The 22,550-nt window shown below is 37.6% G+C and overlaps 1 long non-coding RNA gene across 1 annotated transcript; it reads left to right on the plus strand.

Annotated features, from left to right (window-relative positions):
- Nucleotides 1-322: 322 nt before the first annotated feature.
- Nucleotides 323-1,784, plus strand: LOC133780416 (uncharacterized). The gene is made up of 3 exons (XR_009869326.1): nt 323-427; nt 509-584; nt 1,055-1,784. It is a non-coding gene; the product is annotated as an uncharacterized LOC133780416 (long non-coding RNA).
- The last annotated feature ends 20,766 nt before the right edge of the window (nt 1,785-22,550 follow it).

Genomic DNA, 22,550 nt, shown 5'->3' on the forward strand with positions numbered 1-22,550 from the left:
GTATACATAATCAGTGGTATTGATGCAAAGTCAAAACGAGCTTAGCATAAGTGCGCTACGCTCGATCGGGTAAGCATAAGTATTGGGTATGAAGTCATATGGACCTAAGGTTTGGTGTGAGTGTTTTAAACATAAGGATAATAGGCCTAGCAGATGATTAAGTCGAAATTATTGAAGTGGTAAGGTTTTCATAAGTCAAAAGGTGAAATGATGAGATGAAAGGTGTCAAATTTTGATACAATAAGGCTAAATCATTGAAAATAAGGAATTTTCATCAACCTTATCACTTTGCACGACAATTATTCTGAAAAACAGAGAGAAAAGAAAGCCAAAAACCATTTCTTGGCTGGTTTGAAGAAATTCTAAGGAGATACAAGTGAAAGCAAAGCCAAAGAAGTAGATTAAGCTTAGTTCTAGCCTTTTTATGGTAAGTTCTTGTACTTGGAAGTTATACTATGTTTTTGAATTTTTCTGAGAGCTTATCTATGGTGTTTTATCTCTTGTTAAGATATTTCTTGGTGGTTTCCAAGTGGTTTGAGGTTTAGAAAAGCTTGAAGAGATTGTTTTCGCCGAAAAGTTGCTCGGTAAGTGAAATTTTGTGTTTTATGAGGTTTTTGGGGTTCTTGGAGTACAAGATGATTTTTGGTTATTTGATTGAGTTTATAAGAGAGTGTATATGTTTATAAATGTTTGAATAGATGTGGAGACTCATTTAATTTAGGTGATGATCTAGGAAATTAGAATTTTATCAAAATCGGTATATGATAACTTTATGATGAATTATGTTGGTATTTGGGATATATATGGTTATGGAAGGTTATTTGATGTTGATTATTGGTTGATTTTGATATTTGAGGATAGCTAAAATTAAGGGGAAACTCTGTCAAAATTTCTCCAAATGTCTAAGATAAATCTAATGCTCGATCTAGGTGGTTTAAGGCATTTTAGGCATGTTTTGGGTATGAAATTTGATATGATGTTTTATGGGTATTTTTAAATGAGAGTTCAATGTATTACTGCCATCATTATGATGAGAAATCCATGCCATTGTCAGGATAAGCACATCAATACCTAAGACACCACTTGTTACACGGTGAATTATATTTTGGACAGAAGGTAAGTAAAGTACTCAACTGCAACACAAGAATTACATGTTATGTGAAAGTATGCATTATATGAATATTTTGTGAGTAAGTGGTATTAACATACATTGACACTTCATCATAAATTTGTATGCATGGCATAATAGTGATATGGTAAATTATTATATGATATAAGACCATGCATGATATTATGATGATTAATTATATGATGCCTTTGCAAGTTTTGTGCAACATAAAAGAAAGTTGTAATAAGAAGTTTAAGTTCAGTGCCACTGTTTTGAAAAGGCAAATGAAAGTGTTAATAAGTGTAAATGGAGGCCTATAGTAGGCTTATAGTGGCTGCCCAATAATTTGGGCTAGGTTTTAGTGAACCAATTATATTGTTTGCCATATTTCCGTTTTTATTTCTCCTCCATATGAGTTATTGTTATATGTATTGACACCACAGTGTGTGGCCGCCTTAACTCTTGAGCCCGACGGGGCAACGATGGAATAAGGTTTTTAATGTGCCCTATTGTGGTGATGGCTAGCCGGAGGAGAACCCATGGGATTTTATATTGTATGTGTAACAAGCCCTGCAGGCATTGACCAATTCAAACAGTGTGCACAATATTAAGGGGCCCAAAATTTAAAAAGAAGTTGTGTATGTCCATTGATATTGGGTAATCATTAGCATTGCATGCATTACTTTGCTTACTGAGCTTTATGCTCACAGTTGTCTTATGTTGCAGGTAGAGAAAGAAATGTGTGAATGACATGAGGAGAACTGAAGCATGGTCCTGACCCTGATTTGTACATATGAACATATCGACTTTTTGTGGGTTATTTCAGTTATCAGTGAGATGTTTGTAATAAAGTGTGAAGTTATGTTTTGAAAATAAATTGGGTTATTTAATACTTATGTATAATATGTTTGAGACACACTTTATGTTTAATGTAAATAATGTGAAATAAGTTTTCAAGTTTAAAAAAAAAAATGTCCAGACTTCCGCAGTAATAAATTATGATATAGTTTTAAAACGTAACACCTCAAATATGGTTTTAACTAAAATAAGTGAGGGTGTTACACCGACAAATGGCATAATAGGAAAGACATAGTAAAAGACCAAAAGAAGACTAACTAGGGCGAGGAGTATCATCTGAAAGACCACCCTGAGCCTCGGCAGCCTCACGAGCCAAACACTTCCTAAGCTCTTTCGCTCACGTCTTCTCAAGAATGAAGTCCAAGTTCAGATATTTGTTGGACTTCCAGATCAAGTATAAGCAAGCGAAAGCTGTCTCTGAATACTCCTCTCGAGCCTTGTCCCGGGCAGCTATGACCTCTTTCTCCTTCTCGACAAGAACAACCTTCCATAGTTGATCCATGTCGACAATCATCTTCTCATTCTCAGCTTCAGACTGTTTGAGCTGATTGGCAAGTTTCCCCTCCATGTGGGTTACCCTGAGAGTCAAATCGGTTGCTTCCTGCTATTTAAGTTCCACGGTACTGTGGAGAGTGTTGATCTCTTCGTCTTTCAAAGCAATGTCAGCATCCCTAGAGCCAAGAACGCACCTAAGGTCCATCACCTCGTGGTGGATAGCTTCAAGCTCAGAATGAAGATTGGAAAATGTAGAGGTATACTCTATAGACCTATCAAGGACATGGAAAACCAACATCAGCGCGTGCAAAAAACCTATAAGTGTTAGATAACGTCAGCACACAAGCAAACTAGACAAAAAGAAAATTGCAGAGGACTTACACTCTAAATGTCAAGGAGTGACTTCGTGAGGATGGTGCTCAAGTCCTCATTCTTAATCCCATTAAAATTCATTGTCGTCTACTCTAGATGGGATGCTCGGTCCATGATGGCATCTAAATTTTGTATGGAATACTAGTGTGGCTCAGATAAGGGAGCAGGCGCAGAAGAGTAGGCACCTGCATCAATGATACTGGGAGGAACCAGCGTAGTCAAGAATGTCTCTACCTCCGCGATAGGACTAGACGCCAAAGGAGTTGGAGGAGACACCTCGGGAGGAATCTCCGTTATCGACTCAAGCTCAAACCTGGCCCTCTTCGCCGCTCAGACGGAAGGGCTAATCTCAGTTGGAGTTGACCTTTAATGGGTATGAACAAAATTGAATATATCTGAACCTGCAAAAGAAGATCAAATATTAGTGGGATATCAAATACAGATGAAACATAATGTAAAGATGATTAAAGTGTTGGACCTTCTGAATGACATTCGGGTTCGAACGTGGCTTCATAAAAATCATCTGAAGCAAGCAGTGAGTGTGTGGATGTACCCACCTCATCACCCTCATGTCCAGCCTGCACGGGTGAAGAGGGTACCTCCTCAACATGAATAGGTCTCGTGGAGTCTATGGCACTCACGAGCTCGGGACCATCTTCATCCAGAACATCGGCGATAGTAGAAGGAAACAGCCCGGCTTTCCTAAGTTTCTCTGAAGTAACGAGAATCTTGATAGTCTTCCCCTCAGGGGTCATGGCAATCAACACCTTAGCCTGAAAATTCATGGCATGGTGCGAGAGTGGTCTGTAAAAAGGCCCGACATGCTTAAACTTGGAATAGTTGGCCTCTACATCCTTAGTGAAGAAATAGTTGTCAGCATATCTAAACACCTTGCTATTTCTAGAGATCTCTTCCAAGAAGGTGTCGGTACCCTCACTCGTGTAATGGTGGAAGTGGAAGTACCCCAAGTTGCACTGAGAAGGGTTCGTCTTCAGATCAAATAATTATTGGATCTCATGAGGTACTGGAGCATCCCATTTTCTACAATGATAGATAATGTACAACGCAGATGACACCAAGATTGCGTTGGGAGCCAGTTGGGAGGGACTAATACCAAAATAATTGGCCATGCTCTAGAAGTATGGATGAAGAGGAATTAGGGCACCAAACTTGATGGAAGAGCGTTCATGCGCACATACCCAAAGGCTGGTCCTCAGCTTTGTCATTTGGACCCGAGATAGTAATAGAATTGCTGGAGAGGTCAAAGGTCTTCCTTAAGTTCTTTACCTTCTCTTCAGTCATGTCAGAGGCAGCCCCCTTGAACCAAACAACTTCATAACCAGTAGGGTGAGGCTTCTCAACCGATTTCCATATGATCTCACTAGCAAAGGTGGCCCCACAATCTGATGAATGGAACTTTTTTGTCGTCTCTTCTTCTGCTGTGCAGCTGGTGAGACTGTCTTGCTCTTGGGAGAAGGGCAAACCATCTTAGGGTGGAACCTGTGAATAGAATGCTCCTGAGGATGAGTAGCCTGGTGATGAGAGCCCTCGATATGTTCTCTTGAGAAGAAGAGTGACGGGGAACCCAACTGGTATCCCGATGCAAAAGGCGTTGCAAGGAGTCTTATTGACCGAACAGACTCCGCTGAGAAGAATGACTTCACTGAGATGTGCCCTGAGAGCCACGAGGATTACTATGATGAGAAGAGATCTGAGAAGAGCCAGGCGAAGAGCCCAGAGTGATGTGCCTAGCAATATGAGGATTATCTTTGGAGCGCTTTTGAGTTGTCTGTTTTACTCTCGCCATTGGGCTATACCTTTTCAAGAAATCTTCCTCACTGAACAAATATTAAGAAGAGCAAGGGAAAATCCTTTTCACCCTTTCCAAGAACTCTTGTGGAGTACAATTGCTTACAGACTTATCTGACGAAGAGGGGTTGGACATCTGCAACAAAGGAAAAATAAATAGTAAACTTAGTACATCGACATAACGAAGCTCCCTACCACGAACCAGATAGGCCAATAGCTGGGGGCTTGTCTATTACTAAGGAGCAAAAAGGAAGAAATCAAGGGAAAAAAATATATAAGGGGTCGGCCCAATGAGACTAAGTTCATGCCGACCACCATAGGACTCCCCTAGACTAGGAAAAATCGACCAAAGTCTCAAAGTAGGGGTCGGCCTAGTGGAACTAAGCCTAGGCCGACCACCCTGAGTCCTTGAGCTTACTAAACGCAAAAGAAAAGACCTAGGTAGTTGGCCTAGGACTAAGCCAACCACCCTAGGATATTGGGGACCCAAATACCGTGCAAAAAAGAAGACTAGGTGGTCGGCCTAGGCTTAGGCCTACCACTCTAGGGATTGAAGAACATTTTGGCGCATCAAGGAGACAAAAAGGAGCTAAGGTGGTCAGCCTACCACCTTAGGCCGACCACCCTAAAGATTTAAGCTCCAGAAAATCGCAAAAGACTAGGGTTCAAGTCTCCAAAAAAATGTGCAACACAAGGAGGATCTAGGGTCAACCAAAACTAAGGATTTGAAACCCTAGAAATCGCCTATGCTAGGGTTTGGAAGCCTGAAAATCGCCCAAGGGCATGAGGAATACGATCTAAGCTTGGATTTGGAGCCCTGGAAATCGCCTATGCTAGGGTTTGGAACCTTGGAAATCATCCAGGCTAGGGAAATCATAGGGTGGTCGGCCTATAGGCATCTAAACCCTAAGCATCACGCAAAAAGAGGAAAGGAACAAGCCAATTTTTTATTAAGAACAGTTTTTTATTCAAACAAGTCAATTATTTTGGATCAAAATAAAACAAAACAAGGAGATTCAGACAAATTCATCAACGATTCAAAGTATTTTTTCTAAATCTAAGCACATTTAAATTAAATGATGTGAAGATTAGAAGAAAATACTTACCCAAGTGAAGATCTACAGAGTTTGATGAAGAATTGGGGAAGTCACGCTTGGAGATCCCTACAGCTTAGGCGCACAGAGCAGGGAACTGAGAAGTGAGTCCTCTACTTATAGCCTCTCAGGCTAATCATATTTTTAGGAATTCAAAATCCTTGAAAAATATCTGGTATTGTTAAAAATTCAAATTCCTTGAAAAATATCTTATATTTTTAGGAATTCAAATTCCTAGAAAAATATTTTGTATTTTTAGGAATTAATATTCTTGAAAAATATATTATATTTTTAGGACTTCAAAATTCCTTGAAAAATATATTATATTTTAAGGACTTCAAAATTCCTTGAAAAATATATTATATTTTAAGGACTTCAAAACTCCTTGAAAAATATATTATATTTTTAGGACTTCAAAATTCCTTGAAAAATATACTAGATTTTTAGGAAATTAATTTTCCTTGAAAAATATAATTATTTTTAGGAATTATAATTATCCTTGAAAAATACGTGCCGGGCAAATTATTGATAGTTGATAAAAGTACTATGTAATGTTCCGAGGTACTTTGCTTTTAGAGTACTCCTATGATAAACTTGGGGGGGAATGTTATCCCTCAAAAATAAAGAGATGATGTGGCGAGTGAGAAAGTGGAATGTGTCATCACAAGTCAGGGAAAAATGACAAGGTATTGAAAAAAGACCAGTGAACAAAAAAGATAGCTCCAGGACATTTAGGGAAGTCGACCAGGCCTAAACCTCTGAGGGGTGGTCGACCTGGCCCTAGCCCCTAGGGGTGGTCGGCCTGACCCCAACCCCTAGGGGTGGTCAGCTTGACATGCTCAAGAGCCACATGGGTGGTCGACCTACCCTATTCTTCATAGGGTGGTCGGCCTAAACTCCCAAATATACTTTGCTGGATGAAGTTCACGCTCGTTCAAGCTGAAATTAATAGGCCTATCGCCCTGAGGATCAACAGGTCTGGCACCCAGAGGGTAATCAGGCCTAGCACCCAAGCTCTGAAGGGTCATCAGGCTTAGCACCTAAGTCTCATGAACCAACCTATACTTAGCATTTTCCCAGAGGTTTCAATCGTGCATTGTTTACCACGATCCAGAGAAAAAACGAGAAGAGCAACGATTTCATAATCATGGGCAGGTGGACACATATCTTCACTACCAAATAATCGTGTACCAAACCACGATCCCAGCATTATTGATCATGTAACAGCCCCTGGGTACGATAAATAAAGGACCTAGGTCTTCATTGAAAGGGATCTGATGAATATTTTTGGAGAAACTCTGGGCTAATTAGTAACGACTGAATACTTCTGTTCATCCGTGTAATTGTCTATCGAGTGATTCAATACTAAAAACTAAGTGGATTAGGTTGAACCACTATAAAATTTATGTGTGTTTGTTTAAGATATTTATACTTTGGCATATATTATATTTATTTCATTCAAAAGGTATCGTATACTATACATACGACCATTGGCCAATTTCACAGGTCAACAAGTCAAATAGGATTAGAAATCGTATCTTTCAGACTCTGGTTTTAGGCGATAGACTGAAGGGAAAACAGACCAAGAACAATCTCTCGTTCTTAATCTGAGTTTGAGAAGACTTGAGGTTGAAGGAAATCAACAGTCTGGGCTAATTAAGGGCTAGGAATTTCATAGGTGGCATAGACCAAAGTCTTGTGGCTGGATTTTATCTGTAAGTATTCAAACCTTTACTGTTTAAGGTTTTGTTAATCTAAGTTTTTGAAGATCTAAGGTTGCTTTATTGTTTCTGGGTTGATGAATGTTTAATATAGGTTTAGTGATGTTAATATCGGGATTCATAGGGTTAGAAACATGTTAAGATACCTATTTGGGGGGTTTGGGTTCGAGATTTTACAATTAGGTTCAATTTTCAGGTTTAGAAATCGCACTGCAATCTCTGAAAGTACAGGCCTAACGCGACCGCGCCTAGCCTCGGCACGACTGCGCTACTCAGATAACTTTGTGAGCGCGACCGCGCCAGTTTCCCAGAAACGTGATTTTTGAGGACTTTTTATGTACTTTTGGATACAAGCTAGTAATTGTTGGGACTATGTGCAGAGGGGTTTTAAAGACTTTCTTAAGTATTATGGTGATGAATTAGTTTTAAAAATAATTTTAGTGGGTTTAATTATGGTTTTGCTTAGTTGAGGGTTTTAAAGCCTTAATGTTATATGTTATGTTTAGGTTTTTCGAGGATACTTGAAGAGATGTGTTAGGGTGTGTGTGAATCACTGCTACATTTGAGGTAAGAGAGGACACCTGCACGCAGGGTGTACGCTTGATGTACTCTATGGTAGAAATTATTTACGTGATATGCTTATGTTATGCATGATATTATTAGCAAATGTTATGCTTAATGAGCTTATGTGAATTATGGTTATGTTTGGTGTATATGTATGTGATAACTGTTTGGCATGCTTACGTTTAAAATGCATGTCTACGTTACAAAAATGCATGCTTATGATATGATGAAAATGCATGCTTACGTTATACGATTCTTGTCCAACCCAATTTTGGTTACGTTTTCTTTTTACGAGTTATGACTTATGTTATATCCTTCATCTAGCATATCGTTATCTATCTCCTCATAATCGTCGTTGTCTTGAGCCTCAAAATTTCCTCGGGGAAGATTCAAGAAGATCCTATGTTGTTGTTCATTAGTGAATTGAAACTCTAAATCATAGGTGAACTTAAGTATGAGAGAATAATATCTTAGGGCTACTTGTAAGTCATCATCATTATTTATAGTCTCCCATATTTCTTCTAAAGTTGAAATCACTGAAGGAAAATCTTTGAAAAGCCTAATTACTAGGACATATTGTTCTGTTGATCTTAACATTATTTGCTTAGACTCTTGAAGGTGACCTATCTCTTGGTGGAACAAAAGCAGTCTTCGAGTGATTTTCTCTAGTGTTCCTACGGTGTTCCTTGGCTCCCTTATTCTTTTTAAAGCCTTAATGGCTCGGATATCCTCATAGGTTAGAGCTCCGTTCATACTTAACTTAAAACATAAACACTAAAATTGTTAGCTATACACATAAGCAAAATAACTATAACTTAAATACTTACTTGGCGGTCAGATTCGGAGCTTTTGAGTGTGTGTATCGAGGAGAACTTCATGCAAAGGAATCGTTGCTCTCTGATACCAACTGTAATGACCCAACTACTCTAGACTTTTGGACCATTAATGAAACTATGCATACAAATCCTTACTAAAACTTACATTACGAAAATACCATAATTTTATTAGGTAACTTGTAAAAATAAGAGTTACTTACAAAAATATCAAGAAGGATATGGGATCCCATTGTCTTAAAAACAAAACATAATTTAAAATAAAAGAGTTACATAGAAAGTGCGGAAAAATTACACATAAACCCATAAATAAAAGACTACATCCTCGAAATCGAACTCTCGACTCCTTGAATCCATCACCATCGATACACAATCTCCAAGCATCCACGAACCTTACCGCCACTAAAAGCTATTTTCCTGCACATATAAACAAAAGGAATGAGCCTAATGCCCAGCAAGGAAAATCTAACACATACTTCATATACATAAATTCCATAAGAAACATAAAGACATAACATAACACTTATTACATACACATACTATAATGGCCATTACTACTTGGGGTCCCATAGACTAAACAAGGCATATGCCCATTAGATTAGTGGGGTCCTACTAGCTAAGTAGGTCATATGCCCATAATCTGTTTGGGGTCTTGTTAGTCATATGGGTCATATGCCCAAGCCTACATACATACATACATATCATAACACATTTAATAACATAAAACATAAGATAACATAAGCATGTAACAAATAGATTCTATCCTATTTTCCTTACCAAAGTTACCGGGATATGAGGACAGAGTTGGGACTTTTGGAACAGTCCTAAAACCATGTATTAACAGGGTGAGTAGATTGAAGAAAAGGTAATGAAAAGAATGGAAGGAATGGGATGACTAAACCTTTGAGAAACATACTTACCAAAAACTTATGAGCAAGTTCTTAGATTCCCTAACCAAAATAAGAATGAGGTTAGAAGACTGAGTAGAAGACTATGAGAAAGAAAATAACATAAAACCAATGAACTAGAGTGTGGAAATACCTTGAAGACTTGTAGACCAATCTAAACCTCGAACCGAAATACTATGAAACCTTACTTCCCAAAGTGTTTGATAAGCTTATAATGATCAAGCTTATGATTCCTCAACCCAGGTGTTTACACTCTCACACTCACTTAGCACTTGCAGCCTCTGAACTTAGAGCAAAAGATGAATAATGGCTGGGTACTAGGTCCTATTTATAGAGTTTAGGAATGAAAGGATCTAAATTTTACTTGAATAAAAATAATAGCTTTTTAGGTGAAAATAATTTGAATAATCGTTCAGCAGAGGCTGAAGACTCGTTCAAAAAGGTGCTGAAAGGAAAAAGAATTAAAAAACTTTTGAAATATACTGAAGGAGGCGATATATCGCCCCCTGTAGGGGATATATCGCTTGGGCCAGTATGCCCGAGGCTGTCGTGCATCGTCTCGTGTTTTCCGTATCTACGTGCTGCGATATATCGGCACACGCTGATTAATTAAACATGAAATTACACATTTTTAGCTAAGTTTGAATGGAGTAAACATCCTTGACTAAGCCCTCAACGTATTCAAAGCTGCTGACTGACCTTATAGCATTCAAACTTTTACCCTTATTAAATTTAATCCTCAAAATACTTAATCCTTAATCATCCATACATAACATGTGCTTAAAATCCTATTGGTCCTTATCTAAACCTTATAGTATAATAAATATTATCCTTAATATCAGTCATATAAATCAAACCTTAGGTTAAAATTAATATTCTTAAACTATAGGTTAAACTTAGAAAATCTATAAGTACTACTATGAGTGTCCAAATAATTCCCGGCCTGAACTAAAAATCCACAGTTACAAAGATAATGCTATAAATACTATAATACTACTATCTAACTAGCTAAGTAAAGTTCTTGGACTCTACAGGTACTCTGTGCTGCAGGTAAAAGCAAAGAGATGGTTACAACGCAATAAGTTGGAGAGATTTGGCGGTGGGCGTACATGTCAAGGATTTAATTATCATAGGGTATCAGACCTACATTGGAAATTTACTAAGTATATATTCTGGGATGATGTTTTAGTTTTACGGATTGGATTTTAAGTTGTTTATTTTATTTTATTTATGAAAACCACGAAACTCCAGAATTTCATTCTTTTTAACGTTTCAATGGTGTTTATGAACGATATTGTAAATAAAAGAGTATTTTTATTTTAAACCTTAATTATGGTAATTGTCAAGTTAACGCTTCAAGAAATTGGGGCGTTACAAGCAGGGGCAACTACAATCCCAGTTGCGGCACCAGCTGCTATGCCACTAGTTGCTCCTGCAATCCAGGTGCAATTGGATGCGCTTACTCAAATGGTACAAGAGCTAACAACCCCAAATCTCACTGACATCGACCTGGAAAGAAGAAAAGGGTCTCATTTCTCAGATCGGATCAATGCTCTGATAGTACCACCCAAGTTCAAGATGCCAACTTGGAAGGTGTATACTAAAAAGGAAGATCCTGTCTCACATGTTAACAATTTTGAGATACAAACGACCCTCCAAGAGATTAGAGATGACGTTCATTGTAGGATCTCTCATGCTACTTTATCCGATTCTACTCAACAATGGTTCTTCAAACTAGAGCCAGAAACCATTACATCCTAGGATACATTTGTGAGGCTCTTTTACTCATAATTCTTTGATGCTCGTGTCCCACCTGCTTAACTCAACGACCTTGTTGACATTAAGCCAGGACCGAATGAGCCTCTGAAGGACTATGTGCATAGATTCATGCACGAGGCTGCCCAATCAAAGATGGTCAGCGACGATGGAAAGTTGATGGCCATCATGGTTGGAATCCAAGTAAAGGGTTCCCTATGGACTGACTGAAGGAGGAAAAATGTCCACTCAACAAAGGAGTTCTTAGATCGAGAAGACGAGTTCATTAAAGTAGAAGAGGCCATTAGAAGAGGAGATTAAGCCAATCAGGCAAGTACCCGTACTACCATTCCAGCCAATAATAATGGAGCTTCAAACCATAACCATAACCAGAACCATAACTAGACAACCAATGGTAATGGTAATGGAAATAATAATGGACAAAGAAGTGGAAAATGAAACAACAAATCGAGCAGTGGCTATAATAAAGTCAACAAAAGCCCAAAACCAATGATAAGCCATGGGAGTACAGTCCTTGTTTTACCACCTACTCTATGCTCTTGGGGTCACGAGAATATGTCTTTCATGCTACACAAGCCGAGGTACCTTATAGGAAGCCTAATTCCATAAGGAAAGACATAAGTAAGAGAAACACGAATAAGTTTTCTCGTTTCCATAACAACTACGGACATGACATCAATGAGTGTAACTAGGTTAAGGATGAAATTGAATTTCTCATCTGCCAAAACCAACAGGCCATGAGAAGGTATCTTCGACTTCATGCTGATCAAACCCAAGTTGATGTGCCCAATGTGGATTCACCAACTCAACCATTATAGCCAGCTCCCGTAGTTGGTCGGCTCGACATGATATGTGGAAGACCACACTTGGTAGGAGAAAGTAGAAAATCCTTATAACGCTATGCTCGAACACTTTAGCATGAACCAATGAATGAAGTATTGGCAGTCGAGGAGCATACTCCCCAAACCCCTCGCTATGAATGTAAGCCAATAACATTCACTGAAGATGACGTCGCACACGTTAGATTCGTGTATAATGATCCTTTGGTAATTGAGGCCCAGATTGCCAACATAATCATAGCACAGATTATGATAGATCATGGTTCCTCAGTAAACATCCTGTTCATAACAACCGTTAAAAGAATGAAGTTTTCTGTTTGAGACCTAGAACCGTGCACACAAACTTTATATGGTTTTACCAGAGAAGGGATGACTCCAGAAGAAACAATCAAGTTAGCAGTAACAGTGGGAACTGCACCTGGAAATAGCACGGTTATGGCAACATCTATTGTGATCGATATTCCCCTAGCCTTCAATGCCCTCTTAGGAATAACGATCTTGATCGACTTACGAGCCATAACATTTGTGTTTCATCTCATGATGAAGTTTCCTACCAATGCTGGAATTAGATGTGCAATAGGAAACCAAAGAAAGTCTCGGGATGCTATAATTTTTCCATTACAACTGTTAAGAAAGGCTTGGCCACAACAAGCATGATATTTTCTGGAACAACGATTAGCAAGCCAACAACACAAATGGGAATAAGCAACATCGAGCAACAAGGTAATGCCTCCTCAGAAGAGGAAAGCTACTCCAAATAGGGAGTTGCCCAAAAGTGAAGGAGAAGATATTGATCCTCGATTTGGGGACTTTGATACTGGGGTTGGACCAATTGAAGACCTGGAGGAAGTCCAACTTGACCAGGACGAGCCAACAAAGATAGTCAAGATTAGAAGAAGTTTAGCAAAGGAAGCCAACAAACTTCCTAAGGAACAATTAGGGCGTGTTCGCTTGGTCGCACAAGGACATGGTTGGCATAATACCCACAGTTATCAGCCATGCTCTAAATATAGACAGAGAGAATTTTATGCCTCTACAATAGAAAAGTGGACTGCTCGATAAAGAGAGGTCAAAGGCCTTAAAAGAAGAAGTCCAAAGGCTAAAAGAAAATGGATTTATAAGAGAGGCTTTCTAACCCGAGTGGGTGTAATGACCCAACTATTTCTAAGACCTTGGACCATTAAAACTACTAAACATAGCTACTATTTTTTAGAAAACATACATAAGAAAATAATCATAACTTTGTTAAAACCCCAACATAAATAATGTGCAAATTACATAATAAGATGTAAAATGTGGTATGGGTACCCATTTTTTAATAAAACATAACTTTAAATCAATTATTCAAAAACTAAATGCAGAATTACAAAAGAAACATAATTCAAAAGACTAAAATAAACGTCATCCTCGATCGACACGCAGTCCACTCGGTCCATTCATCCTTAACACACAAGCCAAGCTACCGAGAATCCTTCCACCTCCATAATCATTCTCCCGCATCACACTAAAAATAAAGGAGTGAGCCTAATGCCCAGCAAGGAAAAATCTATTATAACATAAATCATAAGCATAAAACTATATCATAAACATATACTATAAAACATATATCATATAGGACTGCAATGGCCACCATACTTCTTGGGGCTCGTTAGCTAAGCAAGTCATATGCCCATAAATTTGTGGGGCTTGATATCTAAGCAAGTCATATGCCCATAAATTATTGGGGCTTGCTAGCTAAACAAGTCATATGCCCAAGGACTATAAGACATACTATACATATACATATCATAACATAAACATATCATAACATATCATAACATATTATAACATATAAGAACATAAAATCTATCCTATTTTCCTTACCAAAAGCCGGGATAATTGGGAACAAGAACGGGATTAGAACACTGCTATAAACCAACAATAAAATGGTGAGTATCTAAAGAAAAAGAGATGAAAAGAACACTAAACCATCAAGAAGAAACTTACCAAGAAGGACCTTAAGTTTCAAGAACTTAAATACCTAATCAAGAATCATAAACAAGAGTTAGGATCTGAATAAAAGAAAACTAAAGAACCATATAGAACTGAACTTAGGAATAGGAATACCTTGAATGATCTTACGGATTGGTCTAAACCTCAATACAGAAATCACACTAAATCTCACTTCCCAAGTGTTTATAAAAGCTTAGAATGATAAAGCTTTAAGCCAAAACCCAAGTGTATCTCTCTATAGTAACACTAGCACCTTGGAGGCTCTGATCAAATGCTTAAAGAATGAAGAAAATGGCTGAGCACTAGATCCTATTTATAGAGTTCAAGGAGTGAAACTAACCTCTTTTAATTTGAATAAATAAATGATTAATAAATGAAAAAGATTTTAATTTTAGCAATTGACGCCCAGAACTCGGTCAAAGTTGTTCAAAGGCAGGTCTAAGTGGTTAAGGTTATTTTGAATATTCAAAAATCAAACTTTAAAAAATACATACATGGAGCCGATATATCGCCTCCCCCTGTATTCCCGAGCCTCAATCGATCGTTCGTGCAAAGTCGACGTGTTTTCTGTATCTTCCGTAGGCGATATATCAGCCCCTATAGCTGCGATATATTGGCATACATTGATATATCAAACATGTAATTGCACTTTTCAGCATAATTTGAATTGGATAAACAGCTTTGACTGAGTCATAATACGACCTAACAGCTGCTGGAAGGTTCTGGAGCTTCTAGATCTTTCTTTTATTAAAACTATTCATCAAAAATACTTAATTCCTTAATAATCATGATTATGACAAGTGTCATGCTCTTAATGGTTCTATCTAAACCTTAGGTTATAATAAATATATTTCTATGACCAGCAATATTAATCAAACCTTATGTTATAATTAATATTCTTAAACTATAGATTAAACTTATGTAACGCCTGGATAGCCAGGACCGATACACTGTGTGTTTATTAAGTGCCAGACTTGCTAGTCAAGTCATTTAAATAAAATCGTGATACTAAAATTGTAAAGGAGCTAGGGCTAAAAACGTTTTGGTCTCAAAAGTTACATTTTCATTGCTAAACATTGTTTGCTTACACGGGATCCCAAAAATACCAGTTTAAAGGCTATTTACAACAGTTACAAGGTTTAAATACATTAACCAGCCATACTAAGGCAAAACGAGCAGTTAGGTAAACCCTGTCCTGACTCACTCCTCGACCATGGTGATCGAACAGCTGGCTATGTACATATCACCTCGGAGCTCTCCACCTCAGGCTTGGTCCAGCTTGCCCTTGCCTTTACCTGCACCACGTAGCACCCGTGAGCCAAGGCCCAGCAAGAAAACACAACAACAACAGAGCATGAACTACTAACAGATAAGTCAATTACTCATATTATATCACATAAACTCAGATATATCACCATTCGGTATAATCAAGTATTTCACATACTAGGCATTTCAGTACATAGCACACAAGTCACAAACGATAACCAGGGCTAGCGCTCACAGGCTGCTCCCTCTGTTATCCTGTTGTTTCTGGCTCCCAGTGGCCAATTCGCGCCCCGTGCACTAAAATCATGTACAGTACCCTTAGACCGCTTTTACATGTCCCTTGGCGTAATACCAACTTTGACATGATGTAACTCTCGGGAGCACTTAGTCCCATTACAATCATAAATCCGGGTGCAGTTTTCTTACCTTTGAATTCACTGGTTTTCGATGCCACAAAGCCGCGAGCACGGTCCTCTACCCCGAGCCTCTCCAAAGTCCTAATCACAACACAAATAAAATATTCTTTGTCACTAATCAATCCAAGGCTACCTCCCCGGAACCAAACCCACACTCTCGGAACCCCCAAAATCCTAAAACAATACACCGAAGACATCCCCCGAACCCTCGGAGCAAAGGCCTAAAATTGCAAAAATTCATGTCCTGAAATTGGCCTTGAGCCGCGGCGCAGCCCTGGTGCGCCGCGGCGCCCAGCAAGTCAAAGGCCCAATTTCGCCCAGAAGCAGCCTTGCGCCGTGGCGCGCCTTCGCGAGCCCAGAATTATGGGTTTTCTTTCGCGTTTTTCCCGAACCCAACTCACTCCAAATCACCCCAAACTCCTTCCTAAGTCTCAAAACCAACTCTAAATCCCTAATAGACCTCACAGCAACCTAGAAACATCATGCTCAAGCTCATTCACACAATTATTCCCAAAATTCACTCTTGAGTTTCATGCTTAGTAACTCAAACCAGAAAATTAAAAACAACCTGAAACCAAACCCAAACCACACTCCAAATCCCCTAATCCTTAACAGAAATAAGCTTAGCAATTACTCAGAAACCTTACCTTGAATGGTGAGTCCAACCTCTAGCTTCAAACCTTCTTTCCCTTTGATTACCCAATTCTGAATTCATACAAAACCAGCCACCAACTTGCTTCAATTCACATTCATCATCTAAAAATTCAGACTTGAAACTTAAACATGTTATAGCTAAATCCTTACCTCTGAGTTTCCTTGGCCTAAGCTTGGTTGATAACTTCAAACACCCCTTGATTCTCCTTCCAAGAGTTTAAAATTCTGCTTCCCCTTTCTATCTCCCTTTTGCTCTAATTCTAGGTCTCCACAATTCAGCATAAACCTATTTTCCCAAGTGTTATACGTACTTGTGTTTTTCTTCAGCTCAAACTCACCTATACACTGTCAAAAGACCAATTTAACCCTCCATTAATATCCCTTACTAACTAGACCTCAAGTGCTTACTTGTCCTAGCTTTACAATTCTACCACTTTCCCAATAAAACTTGTTACTCTCTAAGGTTACTAACAGCCACACAAGTTACCAAATCACCAGTTACCATTATCTAGTTTTCTAAGACCGTCTCGGCACGTGCATCACATCGGTATCACCGCACCCACATGGTACGAATCGCGTATCATAATTATCACATAGCATAATTCACATAATCATATAACATGCTTAAAATCATAATCATGCATCTTAATTATAAAAATCACACATAATTCCCATCATGCCCTCCTGGCACACTAATCAAGGCCCTTAAGCCCTATTAGTGAATTTCGGTCGTTACAACTTATAAAATCCATAACTGATGCTATGAGTTTCCAACTAAGTCCCAACTTGAACCAAAATCCACGGTAACTAACATACTACTAACTAATACTAACTACTACTAACAAATATAGATACGCTATAAATTATCCATTGTTACAACAATAATTGTCACTCAATCCTCTATAGATGGTCTACAATGAGATGGGACTAAAATATAGTTTTACCCCTCATTGTATTTTATCCTTAAAACACTTAGTTCCCTGTAAATGATATTTCAGTAACCTAATTTAATTACTGAAATGAGATCTCTATCATTTAACACCTTGAACCAAACTAAAAGGAAACCATCGTTTCACTTCTTCATCAGAAGCTATAGATTTTCATATCTATGATTAACACTCCCACTCAATTATACTACCGAGTTCCCAAGAAGTAAGTATGGGCTAGTCCGTAGGGTAAGCTGGTAACGAACAAGTCAAAGAACTTAAATAATACAATCACTTAGAATACTAACCACTCAGAAATGAATTAAATTGACCTATGGTCGACTATATGATATGACTAGAATAGATAATAACGATATGTTTACTTATCCTATCAACTGTCAATATCGGTCCAGTCCGATGTAACAAATACATCCGATCTTATCTACTTTGCTAATGTTATAGAAAGAACATGACACTACAATGTGTAAGTAGATCATAACATAGATTGACAAGTCAATGTAAATCTTGTGCACTAACTAATCTTAGGACTAACTTATTTTGAACATATAATCATATTTATATTCCACTGTGATTACATCACTATAAATACGATTAGTTATATTCTCGGGATTTAATAGAAGTTTATATTAAACAAATAATCATGAAAATAAAACATGTGAGCAAAGTGATTGACCATGCCAAAAAATTATTTCTATTCTTCTATTGATAATAAAATGAGATTACAAAGAAATTGGTTTTTAATTAGGGCATAAAACCCCAACAAATAGTCCCAACAATAGTGTCATGAGAAAATGTTATTTTCTTGATATTACATATTTTTGGAACTTTTTACCGCTCGTGTAGCAATCGAGCTTTCTCACTAAAAGTATTTTTCACTCTATAGTGAATTGTTCGTATACCACCTTGAACCATGGACTTCTTCTTAGTAACGTCCAACCTATCACCCCCACTTTTCACCACATCAACTCTACAACAAGTTGGAATTTCTGTTGTTGCAAAAACATTAAATGTTACGTCATCTATTTGCACTCACGAATTCTACTCACCTTTTTGCGCATTAATTAAATGCCCTACTAGTAGCTAAAAATGGCCTTCCCATAATAATTGGAATATTTTCATCTTCCTTCATATCAAGAATAATAATGTCTGCAAGAAAGATGAATTTGTCCACTTTCACCAATACATCCTCAATCATTCCACGAGGATGCTTAACTGAACGATCTGTCATTTGTAAGGACACGATAGTAGGTCGAGCTTCTCCCAATTTCAACTTGTGAAAGATTGATAGAGGAATTAGATTTATACTAGCCCCTAAATCACATAAAGCCTTTGTCACCACTGAGCCCCCTATAGAGAGTGGAATATTGAAACTACCAGGATCTTTAAGCTAGGGAGGTAGCTTCTTTTGGAGTATTACACTGCACTCCTTAGTAAGTGTCACTGCCTCATAATCCTCCAGTTTCCTTTTCTTTGTCATAATTTCTTTCATAAACTTCACATAACTCGGTATTTGTTCAAGTGCTTCGACGAAAGGAATGTTGATGTGAAGCTTTTGAAAAACATCTAAAAACTTAGAAAATTTCTTGCCTAACAAATTGTTTTGAAGCCTCTGAGGATATGGAATCTTAATGTGATTCTCAATACTTATTTCTGACTGCTTCTTCTCAAGGTTCTCATTAACCTCTTCTTCTACTTTACCCTTTTTCTCATCAACCACTTTTGATAAAGGAATAGGCTTCTTAACTGGCTCTTGTAACTCCTTACCACTCCTCAAGGATATTGAATTGCACTACTCTTTTCGGTTTACCTCAGTAGTGCTTGGTAAGTTCCCTTGAGCACGGTTCATCATTAGGTTAGCCAACTGACCAATTTGAGTCTCCATATTTCAAATAGACACCCTTGTCTTAGTCATAAATTGGTTCAGAACATTAGACTGGCCATCAGTTTGCTTCATAATAAGTTGCTGCTATGGTGGTCTATTTTGTGGTAGATAAAATCCAGGAATAGGCTGTTGGAATTGTTGTTGGTTCTATTGGAAAGGTGGTTGAACACTTTGAGTATTATTTTCCAAGAGAAGTTGGGATGATTCTCACACCCTTGATTGTGGGTCATGGAATATGGGTTATTGCAGGCCGTTGGAAATTCCCTATGGCTTGAACTTGTTCCATAGGAAAATTGTTCATATTCAGGATCGAACACTGATTTATTGGATGGGCACTCCCACATGTTATATTATTTTATAATATAATGTAAAATTATATTATATTATAATATAATGTTTTAGATTAAATAAATGTGACAAAGTGTGTCACATATTGTAACACATAATAGAGAGTTACAATATTTAGATATATGAGATATATCCAAATAATGTAACATATTTGGTGTTACAAATTTGTAACCTCCAAATATTACCCTTTATTGTGTAAATTTTTGTTACACAATATTGAGATGAATTTCATAAAGCCATATCTGATATGGCTGTTAGAGATATGATTTTAACCCCAATAATGTGTTTTGGGAGTTACAAAATCATTTGGGAGGGTTTGGAACCGTTTGGAAAAACAGCACATTTTTTGTACTGAATTTGGTCAGTGGCCGTGGCCTGTGGGTCAGAGACCAGTGGCCGCAGCCACAGGCCAAAACTGACCAAATTTTCAGTTTTTTCAATCTTTGTTGAACGGCTCAAAAAACCCAAATAACTCCCAAATCTCTTTTTTAATTCTATATTAATCCAATTAAACATTGGTAACAACCATGGGGGTTGGTGGAATTTGAAATTCAAAGGGTGTCTCTAAACTCTATAAATAGGAGCCTATAGCTCACTTGTAAGACACAACTTTTTCTATCCATTAGAGCACTTGGCTAGAAACACCTTGAGGCTTGATAATCCCATAAAGCTTTTCCAATATCTGAGAGAGATCCCTTAGTGCTTGAGTTAGGGGGAAATAAGCTTTTGGGCAAAGGTTTTAAACCTTGTTCAAGTTGGTGATCCCCAACCCTCTTCACTTAGGTTGTGTAAGTGAAAGTTTACTTGTGTTTTTTTTCTTCTTCTTATTCTCTTGTTCTATTTACTTGTTTATTTTGTTTAAGAGTTGTAATCTTTTCATTTGGTCCAAACACTTTATTTTATTTGTAACCTTTTGCTTAGAGTTGTATTTTACTATTCTCTTTTTCCTCATCATCTTCTTCATTTCCTTTGTTTTATTTGTATTTTCAGTTATAGAGTTGTACCACTTTATTTAATCAACCTTGTCTATTGTAATATTTTATAAAGAGTTGTAACATTTTCTTACCATTTCCATTGAGGCAATTTATATTTTCCTAACACCACATATCTCACATAGACTCTATAGTGTTGCATGGCTTAGGTTGAAAGGTTGCTCTGTTGTAATTGTTTCGTTAAGGCTGCCACTTGAGTTGTAAGCATTGAGATGGCATCTAATTCAATCATTCCAACCACCTTTTTTGTGGTTTCCCTTTCAGTTGGCCACTGGTAGTTGTTCATCACCATTTCTTCTAAAAGATCATAAGCTTCGTTAGCACTCTTTCTCATAAACTCCCCTCCTGCTGCTGAATCTATAATAGTGCGAGTAGTACCGCCTCACCCATTGTAAAAATTATCGACTAACATCCATTTTTCAATCCCGTGATGAAGGAACTTTCTTAAAAACTCTTTAAATCTCGCTCATGCATTATACAGTGGTTCTCTCTCCATCTGAAAAAAAAAATTATTAATCTCCCCTCCCAACCATGCAACCTTGGCTGGGGGAAAAAATTTTGTGACGAACTTTTGAGCGAGCTCCTCCCATGTGGCAGTAGAGTTAGCCTGTAGGGAAATCAACCAACTATTTGCTCGGCCCCTTAGTGAAAATGGAAACAGCCTCATCCTTATTGTGCCATCGCTCACCCCATTCATCTTAAAAGTTGCACAAAGCTCCAAGAAATTAGCTATGTGCAACTTAGGGACCTCTGTAGGCAAGCCTTCGAACTGGACAGTAGATTGGACCATTATCAGAATTGCTGGCTTAATCTCAAAGTTTTTCGCAGCAATTGTTGGAGATCTGATGCAAGAATGCACTCCCGTGACAGTGGGAAGTACATAACCTCTTAAGGTTCTTGGTCCTGTTCCATAGGAACCTCTGCAACAACTGGGTTCTCTGCAACAGTAGCTACCCTTTGAACATTATTAGCAACATTGTTTGCTGCATTCCCCTGATTCTCTGCCATAGTAATTTCCAACATCTTCTTCTTCCTGTTCTGTCTGCAAGTTCTCTCTATCTCAAGATTCACTGGTATGATCTTAGATTACTTTCCACGTCGCATGTACCAAAACTTCCTGAGATCAGAAACTTCAAACACAAACTAGATTAGAATAACAAGATAAACAACTAAATTAGAGTAAAAATTAATTAAACTGATATTAGTAATTTTCAATCCCTGGCAACGGTGCCAAAAAAAATTTGTAAAATTATGTGCGCAAGTATACGTATCGTTTAAACAAGTAATAAAGTGCACAAGCACATGTATCTTCCCACGAAGACTGAATTACCAATTACCAATACTTAACTCCTAATCTCAATTTGGTTAATCGAATAGTTGTTGATAAGATCAAACTAAAACATAAACATAAAAATAAAGAAATAAAAACAACTAGAAATTATAAACTCTAAACAAATAGCAATGAAGACAACTAATTAATGGATAAAAATATAGGGTTATTAATTTCATCAACTATCCACCTATGCTTTTCTAATCCAATTCTCAGAATTCATATCTCTATTGTGATAGCAGATTACAACTGTAAATTATATTCTTGCTAGGACTTATAACTCTCTAAAATAAGTAAATCTCCTACATATATGTGGTAAATTAACATATCGAAGCATTAAACACAT

Source organism: Humulus lupulus, chromosome 1 (assembly GCF_963169125.1).
Source record: "Humulus lupulus chromosome 1, drHumLupu1.1, whole genome shotgun sequence".
NCBI classification, from domain to species: Eukaryota; Viridiplantae; Streptophyta; class Magnoliopsida; order Rosales; family Cannabaceae; genus Humulus; species Humulus lupulus.